Source organism: Plectropomus leopardus, chromosome 16 (assembly GCF_026936395.1).
Source record: "Plectropomus leopardus strain MGB_pleo_1.0 chromosome 16, ASM2693639v1, whole genome shotgun sequence".
Classification (NCBI taxonomy): Eukaryota; Metazoa; Chordata; class Actinopteri; order Perciformes; family Serranidae; genus Plectropomus; species Plectropomus leopardus.
Window position 1 is genome coordinate 7,135,439 of NC_142191.1, and position 20,210 is coordinate 7,155,648.

Sequence of the window (20,210 nt, forward strand, 5' to 3'; positions counted from 1 at the left end):
GCAAAAAAGCAAAATATAAACCCCAAACAAAAAACAAACAAACAAACAAAAAAAGTAAATAGACAAAAAGTGCTAAAAAATAATAATGTAAACATTTTTTCCTGTATTTATCCTCTTTCTTCTTTTCTTTTCTTTTCTTTTCTTTTTTCTTTTTTTCTTTTTTAATAAGTGCCCATGTCTACCAAATTTACCCTAACTGTAAGAGAATCACAGGTATAAAAAATAAGGAAATCTATCAAGAATTTTTTTTAATATCTGGTATTGTGCATGCTGGGACACCCTCAATCTCACAAGCTGCGTTTCCATTAAAGATTTACGCAAAATTTATGCGATGTTTTCGAAACTTTAAAAAAACGCAATATTACGCGAATTCTCTCGCGATGTTATGCGACTCTCGCGATAACTTTCCAACAACCATGGCGACGGATGTCCAAAACAATGGCAGATTTATTTCTATTGCAGCCAGTCAATAACGCCAATTTTACTTTGTTGTTTATTTGAAATTGATGCGTATTCACAATTTCAATTTGCGCAATTTGAGGATTTCTGGAAACCTGCAGCAGAGCAGCGTCATCGATGGCGTCACCAGTCACACCTGCGCTTCTCCTGCCGCGAGCCGACGTGTCTGCCGCGAGAAGGGCCCGTGAGCACCCTCGATTTCCTGGTTTTACAAGATAACATTACCTTCATACCAGTGTCAAAAAATGAACGCCAAAACCTCTTAATCACAGTAAAGTCGGCCTTCAGTTATTTTCGCCAGCGGGAGTCATTGAATTTATGGAGGGAAATGGATTTTGTGCTGATGAGACATGAACTTTGATTTGAGGAACTGAGGCGACATTTGTGCCCAAAGTGAGGAGCATCTCTGGGTCTGAGTTTCTTCACATGAAGGTAAGACATGAAATTTCAAGCAGAAAGTGGGACGGCTTTTCAGATGTAAAATGTAATCTCTAAAAGGTTATTTTGCTTTAATTACAGATAAATATTTTATACCTCATAACCATCGCAATGTACACAGCAGAAATACAGCTTCAACACTACAAAGTAATCTACAAGCGATCGTTTTAAAGATTGACTTATGAGGTTTAGTTTGTTTAATATGCTTTAATTTTCTTTTAAATGTGAATTCTTATATATATATATGTATATATATAATTATTTGTATTTATTATAAAGTCTGTAAAATCAGCATGTTTAAATGAATGTTAAGATAAACAAAATTTTTAATAACAAAAAAGATAGACATGAATGGAAATGTGAATTTATCCTTTAGATCAGTGATGATCAACTTAAGGTTCGTGGACTGAATCCGGCCCATGAAAGGATGCAGAGTAGTCCCCAAAGTCTTTTCTTATTCAGAATTTAAAAAGAGTGATTCGGTTGTTTTTGTATTATTACTATACATAAGGTACATCAAAATAGAGCTTGCTTGTAGGCCCCTAAAATCATAGACATGCCCTAAAATCAGAGAAATGTCCTAAAATCCTGAAAACATCCTAAAATCCTAGAAACGTCCTACAATTCTAGAAATATCTTAAAATCCGAGAAATGTCCCAAATGCCCTAAAATCCTAGAAAAATCACAAAAGCCTATAAATATCCTAAAATCATAAATGTTTTAAAATCTGAGAAACACCCTAAAATCCTAGACAAGGATAAAAAAACTACAAGTATCCTAAAATGGTAAATGTTTTAAAATCCAAGAAACATCATAAAATCTGTGAAATGTTGTAAAATCATAAAAGTCTTAAAATCCTAGAGACGTCCTAAAATCCTAGAAACACCCTCAAATCAGAGAAATGTTGTTTAATCTGAGAAACGTGCAAAAATCCTTGAAACATCTTAAAATCCTAGAAACATCTTAAAATCCCAGAAATGTCCCAAAATCCTAGAAATGCTCTAAAATCCTGGACAAATTGTAAAATCCTATAAATACCCTAAAATCATTGATGTTTTAAAATCCAAGAAACACCCTCAAATCAGATAAATGTTCTTTAATCTGAGAAACGTGCTTAAATCCTAGAAAAATGTAGAAGTTTAGAGCTAAGGTCAAATTAAAATAGTTATGAAATAAACAATATTTATCATAAAACTGGATCATATAACAGTTATATAATGATTTACAGGCGATTAACATCATTTTAAACTTTAAAAAGTTGATCAGACTTTTTGTCATCAGTGTCTGAGAATCAGCGAGGTAACTGACCTTAGCAAATATTCAGTGGTCCTCATCTGTTTTTTGGGGTTTTTTTTGTCTGTGTTTGCCATCTCCATCTTCATTACTGTATGATGGGAGGAAATCTCACTGGCGCGGAGCTACTCTACATTGTTTATCTCAAAAATAGCATGAAAATAATGAGGGTTGGCAGGTGGGAGCGTGAGTCTTCAAGGATTAGCATACTGCAGTCGGTTCAGAAAGACGGAGCGATAAAGCAGAGAAGGCGTCTCAAGGATGCCAAAATTTTTCTCAGTAAACAAAACAGACCTGTGGGACACTTTAGGTTTGCGGTTTGCTGCCAATTAGCCTCCGATAGGAGCAGCGGCGTGAACTCATTAGAACTCTGAAATTTGACCTCAGTTTGGGTAAAAATGAGGATGGTGATCAGCAATTTTAGACCAACGTTTCTAAAATAGGGAGACGTGTTTAAATCTTCACATGCACTCATGCAACTCCACTGGAAACACTGGAAATCCAATCTCACATGCATTTCAGTCATAATACATCTCATATAAGCTCCAGGAATTTCCTTTGTTTCAGACAGAGTACACACCTTTTGTCCTGTCTGTCCAGGCATGGAGACAGTTTGTCCACTAGGTGGCAGTGCTTTGCTTCATAAGACAGTTTCCATGCCTTCACTAAAAGGCTCACTTCAGGCACACACACTCTTTGTTTGGACAGAAAATCAATGTGGTACCACATGGCTCAGGGTGTGCAGTGCAGATTTCTCTGCTGATAATTCCATTAATAAACATAATCCGACATTGCAGCCAGTAATGCATAAACCAGATAACGTCCGGGAAACAAATTGTTTAATGACAGATTAAAGAAGAAGACAAAGAGAAATATACAAGGGACGTCTATGAGCTGGAGTTAAGGATTGTTTTGTCCCAAAGCACTCCAAACTATTTCTCTGTTTGCTATTTTTAAGATTTTTGAAATGCAATTAAGTTCAAACTAAAATACTTTCAAGAACATATTTGCATCAAATGCCAGGATTTCACAAAGAGCTTTCGGATGCTGTTTTCATAAGATGCTGTTAAGATAAACTCAACACATTTTTATGATCTTGAATATTTGAAAATCAAGCGAATTTATTCAAACTCCAGAAGAACATTGCTGCCTTCATGCGCTCCTCGAAAATATCAGATTTGCTGTATTTACGAGTTCTGAGCACATGAACGGCCCTCCAAAGTCATAATTACGAGGGGAAATTTGAAATTTTGATAATACCTGAGTTGCTGAGTTGTGACGTTTGCATGACGTTTCAGGGCAGCAGAAATGTCGGAAAGCTTGGAAACGGTGTCAACAACTGATGGTAAGTTTTTAAAATACATATTAATTTATTTTATTCCTAATAACTATCGATTACTTTTTTTGTAATTGCACATTTTACTATTATACATCTATTAGCTGTAGCAAGCAAGAAAACATTAAACCATAAAGCACACCAGGAGAGTGAACGAACACTGGTAAGTTATTTTGTAACGTGTCGCAGACTTGACATCATAACTGCACAAACATGGCGGGAAAAAGCCAACCTTTGGTCGATGGTAAGGAACTGATGATCACATGTAAAGAGTAATGTGGTATTAATGTTAACTGCTTTCCAACTTACTCAGATTAAATATAAATATATATATATAAAAACTTTTTTTTTTTAGTAATTAACAAATTAGATATACATTTTTTGATCAAATGTTAAGTGTAAAGTGTGCTCTGAATGTAAAGTTACCTAGATTAAATATACAAATATATTAAATATAGAAAATATAATATAAAAAAATAAATTATATATAAAAATATAAATAAACTGAAAATAGCTGCCAGCCTCTTGTTAAACACTCTTAGCATTAAATCCCACTTTAAGACCTCAAAGCACATGAACGCAATAAAGTTGTAAGAGCGATTTCCCAACTAGGAAACTACGACCCTCTGACGTCACACAAATGCAGCATACGCTGGCACGCGTTTCTGCCCACGGTTTGGCTTTAAACGTGTGTGTTTTGTAGCGACCTGTGTATGTTTTTCTTTTGTCTTCTTAGACTAAACCTGGTTGTTCTGTAGCGACCAGTCACCAGCGGCTTTTTAGACTTTAAGCGTAGGTGTTCGGTAGGGTCCATTTTGTCTTTTTCGAATGGCTTTTTAGGTTTAAAGCGTGTTTTACAGTGAACTGTCTATTTTTAATTTTTAATTTTTAATTTTTAATTTTAATTTTTAATTTTTAATTTTTAATTTTAATTTTTAATTTTTTTTTGGTGCCAACTGTTGCTGTTGTGTAGCGACCCATTAGTGTGTTGCCATTGGAATTTTTGGTCTCCAAACATCTGTGTTATGCAGCAGCCCATTTGTGTTTTTTAGGCTGCGATTATAGATGTTTTGTTGCAAGCTGCCTGTGTTTTTCTAAAGGCATTTTAGATTTCCAATGTGGTTATTTTTTGGTGTGTGTTTCCAGCAGCCGTGGGTGTTTCGTTGCAACCTGTCTGTGTTTTTCTTTCAGCTTTTTGGGTTACCAGTGTGGTTATTTGCAGCGTCTCATCAGTATGTTTTCAGCATCGTTGTGGGCTCCAAACCTGTTGTGTTGTGACATATAAGTGTTTTTCCAGCTGCTTTTAGGCTCCAGATGTGGGTGTTTTTCTAGCAGGGATAGTTTTTTTAAAAGACAAAACATAAGCAAATGATTTTTGTGCTTCAACCTAATGAAACTATAACCATAGCATTGTTGAAATATAAAGTTTAAATATAATCGCTGCATAAAAATATGCAAAACTTACACATCTGTGGTTTTCAGACATTTCTGTTTTTCTAGTGTAAGATGAGATTTATTTTTGTGATTTATTGGATTTAGTTGATAACTTAATTCTATTCTCCGATTTATTTAGAAGCTAATTTCATTAATGGCAAACTCATACATTATATTGTATGCTCCCCTTAAAATTAGGCACTACATAATGTCGTGCACCTTTAGATTGCGGCGTGATATGAGAGACGTGAAGTGACGAATCACCGTGCTGTGTGTTCGGTTGAGTTGTTGTTGTCTCACTGATGAGGCGGACATTAAAAGGGACGGAGAAACTGAGAAGCTGTTGTTGCTGGAAGAAGGCAGCCTTACACTCGTGATTTGGTTGTTTGGGGTTTTATGCTGTTTTATGTGTTACAATTTTTTGTGCGACAACAGCAGCTAAGCCTAAATATAGTTTTGTTTAATGCAAAAAAACATAAAAGGTGACACATTTACACTTTTGTTACTAGTTTAACAGCAGTTTTATTGGTTGAACTTGGATGGTGTCCTCATAGTGTGACTCAATTTCTGAAAAAAAAACAACCCAAAAACCCACATCACAGATGATATCCATATTTTGGTCATTACCAGCTGGTGCAGCTTAATGTGATTCAGCATCGTGTCACATTAGGCGGCAGAAACAGAACATGGTGCATCTAGGGTTTTGTTAGTATAAGCAGATGCACATTTTTTTTGTCATGATTTTGTGACGAAAAAGAGAGAGATTAAACTCGGGCAGCCACAGAGGGACATCGTGGTTCTGTATTTGACTTAAAAACGAGGCTGATGTTGATTCGCTCAAGGTGTATGTCCTGTGAAATGAGACTCTGAATTGCTCGTGTCAGTCTAAGAGACGCTTTTTGTGAATTTTCCATGAGTAATGTGCAATTTTTCTGCTTAATTATGCGTAATGTTGTGCCCGTGAGCGTGCTCAGACCTTGGAGGCATTTTGTTAATGCAAACCTGAGGAGGAAAGCATTAGTTAATTCAATAAGAAATTATTATTTACTTACTGCTGCCTCATATAGCTGCAATCAATTTCCTCTCGCATTCGTTCTAAAGTGATTTACCGTAGGTTTGCTGTTGGTGTTGCATCCAGCTCCTCCCATTTCATTACACGCACACACACACACACACACACACACACACACTCGGCGGCTGATCAGAGACCTGCACTGACAAGTAAATCAATGAGTGACAACCCCGACTCATTTTTCCTGCGTCAATTGTTTCACTCTTTGTTTGCACCGAATCGATAATTCTGTGATTCTCTTTTGCTGATGAATGGAGAGAAACAGAGAAAGTGTGTGTGTGCGTGTGTGTGCGTGAGACATGAGGGATTGTCAGTGTATTAACAAGAGCAGTTATTGCAACTCTGATCCCAGTTGCCGCTGAAGCACCAGACCGCATGTCGACAGATGATAATCAGGGCTAAAGGTCACATAAATAAAGGCCTTGATGGGTAATCCATGTTTGCGGTCACGTAATCCTCTGTGTATGTTTGTTTGGCGGTCTTGTACAGTTCCACCACCTGTTCAATTCTGATTCAACACAAGCCAGAGAAAGCAAGAGGCTTGATCCCCCCAATGCAACATCCGAGCTGTGAGTCAGAGAGCAGAACAGCCGGACTGCGAAGTTCAATAAAGTCGGATCTGAAGATAAGAAGGCGGAAGGAAACATCTATTATCCATCTGTTCATCCATCCATCTCGAGTCTTACCCCGGAGCTTCTGGGAAAACTCAGTTTGAGTGGAGTTAAGGCAAGAGGGAGATAATTACCCACTGTATGTTGCAAACTGTTTTTTGATGGGAAAAAAAGTTTAACTTCAATATTACACTTTTATTTACTTGGTTGCTGTGGTTTTATTTCCACCATATGTTGTTTTCAGTGAAACCTCACCTGGTTACACAACAATAATGTACCTCTGCAGCGTGATCTCTTTCCTGCTCCTCATATTTTGATGCTTCTCAGTGTCGACGGCTAGAGTCAGGCCAGTTTATTTGGCCTGTTTCTGGGTGTCACTCATCCTGAGTCTCAGTCGAATTTTGGCATCGAGATGCGGCCTGACTAATGTCTTCTGGTGTGCCGAGTTTGGGCCGATGTTGGGCCGGGTCATTTCGGCCACCTGGGTTGGGCAGAAGACGTCAGCCTTTACTTTTTTCGTTGAAGGGCAGGGTCATTTGCAAAGTTTAAGCATGAAACTACTTGGTTTTAAAAGACAATTCAAGGCGTGGGTCAGGCCTGTTCTCATTCTTAAGTCCTCAAATACCACCGGTTTGATGCTACAAGCCATCTTACATGGCTGTATGATATGTCGGCTGGAAAGCCAGACAGAACCTGTTGGGTCTGCATGATACGCTGCTGGATGCCGTCAGGTTGAATATGGGTGTTTGGTGTTTGCTTTCGGTCAGCAGAAAATGTCACCGGACAGATCTGTTCTTGGTATTCTGATGGCATCTGCCACAGCTGCATGACGTGCGGACGGGCTGCATCAGTTGAGAAGGCGGCTGGATGGAGCTTCTTGTGATTTGATGCTGTGCACCATCAAACGCTGTCAGTAGCAAGATATTTTAATTAGCAAGAAGGTCCCTATAGGTGAGCAGTTGATGAATCCAACAAACCCCGGATTTCATGCAGGAGTCCTGTGTTGGCTTCCTGTCTGACTGTGGTTTTTTTTCTTTTCCTTATCATGTGCCTCTTTTGCCTAAACCTAAGCATCTGTGCCAGCATGTGCTTTTGTTGACATCCTGGCGGTGGTTGCTGTGTGCTTTTGTTGCATAAACATAACCACATTCAGCGTAATCCCACCATGTGCTTGTGTTGACATCTCGGTAGCGACATCCCAGAACGTCAAAAGCAGATGCAGAAGATACCTTGATTGCAATATATAAACTACATCATGTGACGACTTGGGATGAGAACATGTTGATTTACCAGTTTCAAAGGATCTCGTGGCCGCTGATTTCCTGATCTCCACCTTAATTGGGAGGCCTTGAGAGGACCCTGTGGAGGACGCTTTCAAATGCAAGAGAGGTAAGTATGGGATCTAGTGAGCAGCTGCCACAGACGAGGCTGGAAGGCAAGGTGCCTGTGGAGGTTGGGTGCAGAGGCTTTGCAGTACAGTTCTGCTGTAGGGCTGACTGCATTCAGCATAACAGGTGAGAAGAGGAGAAGAGCTACATTTAACAGCACAGAGGTGGCAGAGAAAGCCTCCAGGTGGCTCTGGATCAAGGCAGCGGATCTGTAGGCGAGTACAGCTTGGGACAGGCTGAGGCTCGATCAACCTCAGCTGGAACACCTGAGCAAAGGCGTCTGATGTTTCTGACACCCGAGACACCCGATGACCTCAGGATACGTTGCTGTAGATGTGTTAGTGAAAACATTTCAACCTGATGGCATCCAGGGGTGTATCATGTGGATGAGACAGGTTTGTCCGGCTGTCTAGCGGCATATCATAATGCCGCAAAAGGTGGCTTTTAGCATCGGGATCTCACACCGAAATCGCTGCAAAAGTGGCAGTATTTGACGACTTCTGAATGAGAACGGGCTGGTCAGGCTGTTCTCATGCACTGTTTGCTGTGTGTGTGTTTTGCAATGACATTGCTGGAGCATGTGGAAATCGCAAGAATAGTAGCGATACTGTCAATCAACTGCAGTTGTTGCTAAACGCAGTTGTTGCTGGTGTTTGAAGCGGCACTGAAGGGCCGTCTCCGTGAGCTGCTCCCCTCCTACTCACTCTGCCTGATGAGTGCGAGCTGCAGCAGCAGTTGACATCGGACACCAAGCTGTTCGATGGCTTGAAGTATTGCTTTAACTTAACTTAACTTAAACTAGTTTTTTGCCTCTGATGAGATTTTTTACTGAGCACTAGTTTTCATGGTTGAATTTTATGAATTAGTAAATACATGCATGCATCATGCGACATGCCCTGGGCTTCCTAAAAGGCTCAATGTCACTGTGTCCTCACGGGTAACCGCTGAAGGACGGATAAGCACACTTGTCAAACTAGTGGAAAAAAAACTACCCTGCGTATTCACTACTAATGCCATCTTTTGATTCCCCGCGTTAATAAGAAAGCCTTATTAGTAACCTCAATGAACCCTCCATAATGACCGTGTGGGCTCTATTGTGAGCTGGGTGGGTGTAAGCACAGCTGTTGGTTCCCCTAATGGCTAATGTCCGGGGTTGTGATTAAAAGCGCCGCGACCATGAACCATGAACTCATTTCAGCTCGAGCTTTTGTCTGCAAAATGAGAAGATAAGAGCTAATTGCTAGATTTTGTTTCAGCACAAGAAAAGAAGAGTGACGTACAGGGGAATGACTAAGGACAGGAAATTAGAGTTCGGGTAATAACTGGCTGTCTGCATTAGTAACTCCCAGAAAACACTTTTAAATTGGAGCTTTTGGTATTGGTGACAGCAGAGTTTTGATTGCCAGTGTCGACACAACTTCGGTTTTGTTCATGCCTTGTGTCCTTTTAATGGAATGTGGAGGATGTGAAATAATCCAGAATAAAACACATTTCTTTTCTTTCTGACAGCAGAGGACATGTCTGTGACAGTCTAATTGTCCTGAACTGTCCTTGCTGTTCCTCCCACTTAACAGCCAGACAGTAACAGCAGATGTGACCTAGATGAAGGGTCAAGTGGACACATTATAGGTATTATATGTCTTCAAATTACAATGTACATCGGCTTGTGGGGCTCAAAGCGCAAAAAACATAAATTAAAAAAATAATAAATTTGCTCTCTTTCCAGATATCATGACCCTGTCACTAAAAATTGTTAGCAATTTAACTTAATGTATTATTATTTAATTCAAAACAGGGGAAAAAGGCAATGAGCAACCTGATAAAAAATGTTTCACAAATTGCAAGAAATCAGTAGATTTAAAGTTTTTTTTTTTTTGTTTTTGTTTTTTTAATTGAGGGAAAAAACAAAAAAAATAGGACACAGCCAGGGAAAAACCATATTTTTAATTAAAATAATTACATATGTAAACTTTTTTAAAGACATTCTTATAATTTTTAAGCACTTCTTTCATGGTGCATTGCCTTCTTCCCATGTTTTTGAAAGAAATCAAGCCAATTTGCAAACTTTTTTTAATGACTTACTGTGTTGTCTAAATCTAAGAAAGTAACCCTAAAAACTTTTCATTTATTTATTTTTTTACCTATGCTTTAAATGTATTTTGAAAAGAGATCATGCATTTAGCGAATGCGAATGAGAATCCAGTTATTTTTCAATTAATTAATGTATGCCATCTAATTCCATAACACTGGGGTGAAAGCAGACTCTACGGCCGATATCTCCAACACTCTGCAACTCACACCAAAACAATCAAGACTGATAAATAGCACAACAGGTAAGAGGAGAAATATGTATTGTTGATTTGAGGTTAAACTGTCCCTTCATGTTCCCAACTGTTCTTGTCAAGTTTTTACAGCAAAGATTCCTGTGGCAGGAGGTGAGATCAGCCTTTTTTACCAGAACGCAGTCAATTGAAAAGCTGACTGCAATGACTGCACAAGTTGTGCGGCAACGTTTTAGACTAAACAAATCACTCCTCAAATCCGACTTGAGTGAATCAAATCGTCCCTTGTGTCGATTTAAGTCCTTTGCTGAGTATATTAGGTTGAATCATTGCAGCTGTTTTAGTCATACCAGCTTCAGTCAGACCGCTTCAGGGACGTAATAATTAAAGAAATTTACGGAACTAAGAAGATCTCAGATGTGTGCTTGGGGAAATACATTTCACCTACAAGCTAAGCAGTCTACACAACTGCCCTTGTGAGAGCTTTAATCCTGAAGTGTGTGAGGCCGTGTGTACGGAGGGTATCTGCTACGGTTTGCACACACTTACAAGGTTGTGGATAATTTATACTCGCAATACCAACATAAAAGCAGCATAATTCACAGCCAGGCAGTGGTTCATTTGATTAAATATTGGATCTGAGGAGAAGAACATTAACATCAAGTCTTTTTCTGCGCTGCTCATAATAAAAATAAATGGATCTGTGCCTAATACTTGCAAAGCACATTTATTGCATTGATCCCATCAAAAGATTGGCACATATTGCTCTTATGCCTCATTTCTGGGCATGCACTAAGTCCTTTTTAATTAGGACATTCTCATTTAATCTAAAATCGTTACTTATTAAGAGGTGCAGCCACTAAATCAAGTAAAACCCACCTTTGAGGTTAATTTGTAGGATTTGTGCACTAAAACACAGATATTAGAGCATGTAATGTTGTGTGTAATAGACTTTTAATTCTAAAGGATCAACCAATCGATCTTTATTTGTCACATGGAATTACACAACGTCCAGCTCCATTGAAATGTGATCCCATCAGCTCCTTTAACTTGTGCACTGTAGTTTAGTCCTTTTTCCGGCTTCCTAAATTGTTGGCTGCTGCTTTATAATTAGCCATGTTTGTGGACGGTTCTGGTAATCCATGATTTCTGGTTTTTAACTGCCCACACATCCCAACCCCAACAAAACAGCCGTATAGTTCCTCTTCCCAAACATGGTCAGCGACTCCACTCTGCAGCCGTTTCTGCATGCCGTTACATTATAGCAGTGAATCACCGCAGGAACAGGACAGCACCTCACATTCTTACCGTCACACCAGTCCTTATTCATGGTTAAACACACTCCTACCCTCACCAGAGTCCTCTCCAGAGTCCTTCTGATTGTCATCAGAAAATGCATGATAATACAGTTCCTGATATCCCGTTGGAAACTGATGTGACATGGAGTTTCTCCTGTTTGTTTTCTAACACCTGTACAATGGTTAGAAGGATGCTAGTTCTGCTTGTATCCATTATTCACGATGTTTTCCTCGTTTTTTAATCATGTTTACAATTGAAAACCTTGACCTGACTTGTTAGCAACGAACACGAAGTCTGCAGGAGGAGAGTTTACAAACTGGTGAGATGATTTCCTTATGAGTGACTCATAGCCATACCGTCCAAAGCCAACCTCAAAAAGCACCAACAGTGCTTGCAAAACAGACATAAGAGCCTAAATTTAGCGGAGCTGACAGATAGACAACTGGAACTTTTGGAAGTTTTCCTAATGGCCAATCGTGGTATTGCAACAAAAAAAAAACAAAAAAAAACCTATGTTCCAGAAAGCATTTTCCTTATAGGCCACCACTGTAAAACTGTTGACAGGACACCTCGAATTTCAAATAATGTCTTTTATGACTCTTTCTGTTATGAATTCTTGAGCCAAGGTGGTGTTTTTTTGTAAAACCTTCCCAAAACCATGGGTAGCGATTGAAAAATCTGTGATGTCATCACAATGTAAAGTCTGCGAGCTGAGTGGGAACTTTTGGGTGGGGTCAGCGGTAGAAACACCACTGCACATGTTCAGTGGTCTGCATGCTGCGGTAGTAAAGCTGGAAAATGTTTTCAGTATAGGTGCCAGGTGGGCAACTCCATTTTAATAATTAGGCGCCATCTTTGTCTTTCGTCTATGGCGGAGACATGTCGTCTATACGATGTGTGGAATCAGCAAACACAGATTTAAGCTCACAAGTTAGCATCTGTGCACTGTAAAAAGAAACTATTTGTTTTAACTTAAAAAAAGTTAGCCTCTGGGCTGCCTTAAATTTTAAGCTGACAGAATTTGAAGAGACAAGTTGAATCAGTACAAAATTACCTCAACTTGTCTTCTCGAATTATGCCAGCTTAATATTTAAAGGCAGCCTGGTCGGTGACATTTTGTTAGTCAAAACAAATAGTTCTCGTTACTGTGGGGACATCATTTTGTGCTTTTGTTTGTCTAAAACATTAACTGTATATCAGTGCTTATTTTCCCTGCACTGTCGCCATGCCAACAGACCGTAGTTTAATGAATGATGTGATTCAGCACTTCTAATAAGCATAATGATATCTGATGAAAATGTGAGAAAATTAGCCGAACCTTTTGAGTACCCATGTGGTCTTTGCGCGCACGCGCGCGCGCGCGTGTGTGTGTGTGTGTGTGTGTGTGTGTGTGTGTGTGTGTGTGTGTGCGTGCGTGCGTGCATGTGTGTGTGTGAGAGAGAGAGAGTGAGTATGAGCGAGCTGGAGCAAAGGCTGCTCCTCTCACCATGCTGAATTATAGCTGTGTCACTTCCAATCAGGTCTGTAATATTTCACACAAAGGCAGAGGAGTCCCAAATCCCTCTGTCTGAGTGCATTTGTTCATCTGCCTGCTCTAAAAGCAGAACTCTTTGATTGTATCTGGAGAATTGAACCATATTGTTTCTCTAAGGAGGAAAAAAGGTTTAAACTTTTTTTCCCCAAAAATGTACTACAGGTAGATATGGATATAATACTGCCCCGAGGAGAGCCTCTGATGCCTTCTGATGTATTAAAAATGTACTTTGGTATGGAGAGATCACTCTGAGCAGGTTTCAACACTTCAAAATATTAAAAGATAAAAGTCAGGATTCCTGTTGGTTTTGGTCGCCTGCTGAGCACATTAGGGTTCTCTTCGATACAGAGATCAAGGTGTAATGTGCATTCATCGAGGTGTTTTAATGTGTGCAAAAGAGAGAGACAAGATAGTGTATGTAGATGCTAAAGACCGCCCTGGGTTTGCTGCGTCAGCATCAGTGCACAGTTTGATCGACTTCTTGCGACTTCTCAACTCAAAACTCTCCTTTTCTGCAGAGGCTAATGTTTTCAAACTTCAGCTACAAGATGGATGAGGAAAGGTGCTTTGCCTCATCCAAGAAATCTTTGGATTTCTCCACATTTTAATTAAGAAATATCATACCTCTTGTATGATATTTCTTAATTAGTGCTTATATCATCACGGCAGTGATTTAGTCATAGGCACAAGGCCGATTTGTGTTAGCTAGGTCTACGTGTTATGCCAACATCCCAGCTTGTCACATGGTGCCGCTCTGTCAGTGACCTCCTGCATCTACTTATGAAAATTTAGGTTTCCTTCTGAGTCAGCTGTTTATGCTCCAGGATGCTGAAAGGGTGATGTCAACAAATGCACGAGTAGTGGGAGGAAGCAGCATGATCCTTACGTTTACACAACAGTGCAGACCATAAGGATGGTTTGAATTAGGCAACAAAGTCACGGATGTTTAGATTTAGGCTAAAGAGGCACATAAGATGTAAAAAAAACCCCACACACATCCACATGGGAAGCGAGCTCCGGATTTCTGCACGACAGTCAGTTGTTTTTGGGACTCATCCACCTCCCACACTGTGACAGTAACTACAAAAGTTAGTTTGTAGTTTCGATCCCTTTTTGCAATATTAAAAAGTTAAATTGGAGTTGTCCAAGTCATCTGCATTTTGTCATCTACATTAATGCATTAATCACTTCATAATCCAACACCCAATCTGGAGGTCTAACTGTGAGTCGCGAACATTGTGTTCTATTTTTTTCCAAGCAAGAACTTCTGAGTATGCAAAGTAAGCCTACTGGACAAACTAAACATCCCCCAAATCCTATCTTAATCTGGATCTTAGTATGAGATTTTGAACAGAACAGTTGTTTTCTGTGAATTGCATATTGTAAACTTGTTTTTTATTATGAGTTTTTGGAGGCTGCAGACAGCACCATCTGAGGCTAAACACAGTGGTTGTGTTTGCGTTGCAGTCAGCATGTTTCAACAATAATGTTGAACCTGTTTGTGAGGTCTGGTACTGCTGATGAGAAATGTGCTCGTGTTGTGGACAGGAAACTAGAACACTGTAATTTTCTTTGCCTTCTGACTGTTGGACAGATTGTAAATGTACAAACACACACAGTGAGATGGATTTAATGCAGGATGATCACAGACAGCTCAAAGGGCGAAATGGACAAATAGACTCGTCGGATTGATCTTGAAATGGACTTGAAACAAACTGAAGCAACTAAGAAAATCACAGCCGAGAATTTCTCAGTTTTTTAGTTTACCTTTTTGCTGATGTTGGCGTTTATGATATTTGAGGCCAAAAGTAAATAAAGTGAAGCACAATACGGACACGTTCCTTTTTTATTAACAGTTTTTCTTTGGCTCGCTTTGCTCTCAACATGCAGACTCAATTTGCTTCGCATGGGGGCCACTTTTGCAAAATGGCAGGAGGCCAGAGGCCTATTGCAACGGCCCCATACATGTTTTAAAGATTTTAAGATGTTTCTAGGATTTTAGGATGCTTTTTGGGTTTTAGAACATTTCTCAGATTTTTCTAGCATTGTAGTTTCTAGGATTTTTGGATGTTTCTTGTACAGTTCCTCCAGTGGCACTTTTTTTTATATAAACATGCTATATTTTGATTATGCACTCTGGCACCTTATTTATACTTAAAGTATAAAGACAATTTCCAGTGTGAATCACTTTATATTTGTTATGTATTAGGAAATGGTTGGGGGTCCACCTGGCACCCGTCTGGGGGGCGAGATTTGGCCCATAGGCCGCAAGTTGACTGTCACTGACCTATGCTTATATTTGAGCAATTGAATCTGTACCACAGTGTGTTTTCCACAGTACACCTGCACCAAAGCTTTTCTTTCTGCAGGCTGAAAATCAATTACTAGATTTCTATATAAATACAGTCACTATAGCTTCAGGAGCATAACATCGAAGAGGAGAGCCTCACTTTGTTTTCATTAACTGTAAATTAAATGGCATTTCCCCTGCAGGCTGTAGCTTCAATCTGTCCTGATTTATTAGCTTTGGAAACAAACTCTGGGAGCCGTGCAACAGATGACCAACCGATCCCCTGGGCCGGCTCCTTCATTTGAAGCAAGCGGCTGCACTGCGCTGCTGTGTGTCCAATCCAAACGGGTCTTATCTGTCAGAAGAATATTGACTGCATTACTCATTATCAGCCAAGAGTGTCTCAGCTTGTAAACTCACACTCAATGAAGTCAGCTATCAAAAGCAATACTCAAGAGGAGGTCTGGCCACAAGGAAATGATCCCAGTGCAATCATACATCTGTCTTTGTCTCTCTGTCTTGTCTGAAATTATCTCTCTCTGTCTGTCTCCCCCTCTGTAGCTTTATAGCTCTTTAATCATCTCTTCCCACAGCTGCTCGCTGCTCTTCTAAGGTGAGACAAAACAAGATGAGGACATCAACTTCAGAGCACTCAGAAACAAAGTTATCACTCCGTCCCAATAAAAATGACTCTGAGGAAGAAAAATAATAAACACTCAAAGAAAGTTTATAAATGTAATAACAGAAATGGGTTTGTATTGATGAGTCAGGAGGTAAAAGGTTGAAAATTAAAAAAAAAACAGCTAAAAAGCTTATGCTGGTAGCTGGTTTTAGTTGGTTTTAGCTGGTCGAAGATGGTCTTAGATGGTGGGCCAGCAGCCAAACATGCTGGTGTGACCAGCCTGTGAAGCTGCACACATTTATCTTTTATGCATATCTCATGACAGAAGACTTAGCTGATTTAAGCCCTTTGCTTTTCATACTTCCCCCTCGTGACACTTTTATTTCTCCATATACTCAAGGACATTGATTTGGTTTCAATTTTACAGAAACTTCAATGCATAAACCAGCTAGAGTGTCCAACACAAGCTGGTATGAAAAACTAAACCGTCAAAATAATGTGAAAACCCTTTAATGCTAAACTAAGCTAAGTTGCTTGTCTTGCATCGTTTTTGTCCCGATAAAAGAAGTGTAATTTCTTGGGCTGTCTGCGTTAATGAGTTAATTGTGTTAAATGTGCTGGCCGACATCCTGTTTTTAAGAGACGGTACCGAGGTGAGTTTTAAAGAGTGATAATACTGATATCACATGAAACTAGAAGACATGAGGAATGTCATGCCATGCTTCTCAGTAAGGGGACCAAATGTTGCTCCAAAGCTAAATTTTGGTGAATAAAAAAATAGGGATGGCTATTTCACAGGGATCCCTCTCTGACCATGCAGATATCTACCCATGAGTTAACCCTTTAGTAGGGGCCGACTTTATGTCAGTCCTGTGCAGTCATTTGCTGTCATTTGATTCTTAATCAAGACAATCTGGTAAGATTTGCTTTACCCTGTTAATATGGACTTCAAAAAGAGATTAAGTGTTGAAATTCTGCAATTAATCGCAATTACAAAGTTGAACAGTTTGTGAGCCCTAGTTATTTAATTTTTCTTTGTGTAAGAATATGCATAATGAAAATGTCAAAGGAAATATATATCTGCTGACTTTGGCTTTATAGTTGTGTGTGAAAACACAGGAGTCTCATTTAACCCTCAACACGAGAGTGAATAATGCCCAGATTGCCAAACTACTAAATATTTATTACATCATATATGTATGTGGTCGTGTCAGTAATTGGCAAAAACTTTATCTCCTGCCTCGCTGGGATCAAAGTGAAAAAACTGTATAATTTCAGCGCTGTATTTTAAACTTTTCTCTGCCTTTCAAAAGTCTTTCCTCAAATCCCTTTGTTCAGCTTTTGATAAAGACACGGCAAATTTAGAATCTGATCCTTAATGAGATGTAATACATCTGTTGCCTGTATTTATTACCTGATTTCCCCAAAGAAATCATTGAACATTTATCTTGTCTCGTCTTTTACCTGTTGAACTATATAAACAGTCAAAGTCTGGGAAGTGTGCCATGAAGCACTCTCAGGAATTTCAAACATAAAAAAAAACGGGGTAAAGTTTTTCTTTCATCCAGTTTGTTTTCTGTCTCATGACTGTGCCTATCTGGTTCCTTTGTTTACACTCAGAAAGTATGATTTATTTGTGCTGCATATCCACCAAGGCATCGTCGTCTTCCAAACAAAAGCGGCGAAGAACAAAGAAATGGCTTGAGATACACACAAATAAAAAACAAGGAAAAACAGTAATTACTTTGCCTGTCAAATGAGTCTTAAAATATTTTTCATTGTCCCGAAGTCTGAACTTCAAAGAACAATCAGATTCCGGCGTCTCTGTACTACGTGATGCAAAGACTCCATGAATAGCATCCTCCAAATGTCACTGCAGAGCGAGAGCAGAGACATACATACAAAACTGCAGAGAGCATCAAAAGAGAAGGGAAGCACTTGAATGATAAAGGAGTCTATTGTTACACTCTGAGCTACAACACGGGCCATCTCAATGCCTCCTTGTGAGTAAACCAAACAAGCAAAAGGAAAAGGAGAATGTGCTGGAGATAAGCAGGAGCAACCCCTCCGCATCCATCCCACAAAGGCCTCGCTTCATCCTTTCTCGAGGCAAAAAAAAGCAGAAGAGAGGGGAGGAGGTTGAAAATGTTCCCATCTTCCACTACTGTCAGTGATGCTTTCTGCGATTTCAGTACGATAACTTGGCCTGAACTCAGAGCAGCGTCATAGAACATGATACGATATGCTTTGAAACACTAAGATACAAAACAATACAATACATTTTGATACATTCCCATTCATTATCATATGTTACAATATAACAAAAACAATTAATATGTGATACAACACATTATACACACCCAGTTCTCATTCCAGCATCATCAAATAACGCTGCTTTTGCAGAGTTTCAATGTAACAGGAAGTTAAAGTTCACAAGTCAGCCAATAGTTCCTACAGCTTAAGGACAGATACATTTAAGAATTTTTGATACTGCTGGGAATGGAATTTAAGACAAATTTTTCAATTAACAAAATTTAAAAACAAACAAAAAAACAAAACATTTGCCAACATCTACTACTCAAGGATCGGGAAAATTTTACTTCAACATAAAAATTAAATTTAAAACTTACTAGAGTGGAACACACGGAAAAGAATGAAAATATAAGGATATCAAGAAGGTAAAAAAAATTAATTACTTGGTTTGCCTAAAAAAACTTGTTTATTTGTTATTCAATTGGATGTGGTAAATGTATATGGGTGTTGTTTAATCTGTTCTTATCCGCATGACGTTAGATTCAGTTTATTAATTACAAAAAAAGAAAATAGATTATTTCTAAAATATGAGGTGTCAAGCTGCAGTGTCAGAAAATATGATTCATAATATCTTGTTTACAATGTTATTGCAATTTTAAGACTTCTGAAAGATTGTTTTAAGACATTTTAATACCAGTTAAGGCCTTACTGATAAATTGATGAATGTAATGCCTTTTAAGGATCTGCAGGTACTCTGCAGCCCTGTTACACTGCAGTACTAGTTGACTTCCTGATCTGACTATTGACTGACTATAATGCGAGCTGAAACCACATTGTTGTCCTGCCTACATTTTTATGTGACTCTTTGTGTTAATGTCACAAAGGGTCACTCAGAAATGGTGGTGAGAGCGGTCAGTGTGCTGCATGGTGAGCCTTGCTAAATTCTGTTTTCCCTTTGTAGGTTCACCTGCTGCTGTTTTGCTGCTCCTGTTTTGCAGAGTGCCATATTGTTCGGGGGCTCACACACATGGTGAGGTCTCTACACTTTATGCATGTCAGTAAGAGCACTGGGACATAAATGTAAATTGCACCATTTTGCTGTGAATATTGCTGTGTTGAGGGGCGCTTGCACCTTTACTCTCCTTACTCTCTCTCTCCTTACTGTACTCAACAAGTGACCTCGGCTTACTTTCCCTAGTTTTAGCCCACCTGGGACAGTTCTAGTCCCTTTGCTCTACTTCTGGTTTTAGATTTTTGTATTGCAGAATGTACTCACTAGTTGGCTGGAGTCTTTAGCCTCATTCCCACTGCACAAAAAACCTGCTAACATCTGGCTTTTTAATGCAATGAGAATGCGTACGATGGGCATTCACACCCAGGTCAAATGACTCTGCAGTAGACACGGGTATTTATCGCCTCTGGCTCCCATCGGCATTGATGGGAATATAATGCCTGGGTGTTGCAGCATGATGCAATGACGCATCGTTCCTAGTTACCCTCCATCTCCTCCTAAGCAACGTTAAAACACTGATCCAACTACATGTGCAGTGAGTTTGAAAGAGAGACTGAATAAAAAGATATACAGTATATATAAAGGCAAGAAGTTTTCATAGGCCTCTGTTCCCGGTGCTGTTTACTGTTTATCTGTTCTCCGCCCTGTCTGTGATGTCACACGGACACACACACACAAAAGCCAACAGAAAGGAGACTCGTGCGGTGTTCATTGGCAGTGGGAATGGAGTATTAAGCAGGTTTGCCCTTACTTGAAAAACTGTATGCACAGGCAAAATTCGGTTGGAAAGCAGTATTTGTGGTGTGTTCAAGTGCAACTGTACACAATACTGTTGTACACTGGTGTATTTGACCTATTGTGACAATCTCCCATGTATTATGTTCAAA

General features: G+C 39.2%; 1 long non-coding RNA gene across 2 annotated transcripts; it reads left to right on the plus strand.

Annotated features, from left to right (window-relative positions):
• The first annotated feature begins 404 nt into the window (after nucleotides 1-404).
• On the plus strand, nucleotides 405-19,392 carry LOC148186809 (uncharacterized). 2 transcript variants are annotated; one of them, XR_015779213.1, is made up of 3 exons: nucleotides 405-891; nucleotides 3,489-3,535; nucleotides 19,273-19,392. It is a non-coding gene; the product is annotated as an uncharacterized LOC148186809 (long non-coding RNA). The 2 variants fall into 2 exon arrangements; XR_015779214.1 differs by lacking the exon at nucleotides 19,273-19,392 and adding an exon at nucleotides 6,522-6,770.
• Nucleotides 19,393-20,210: the final 818 nt, after the last annotated feature.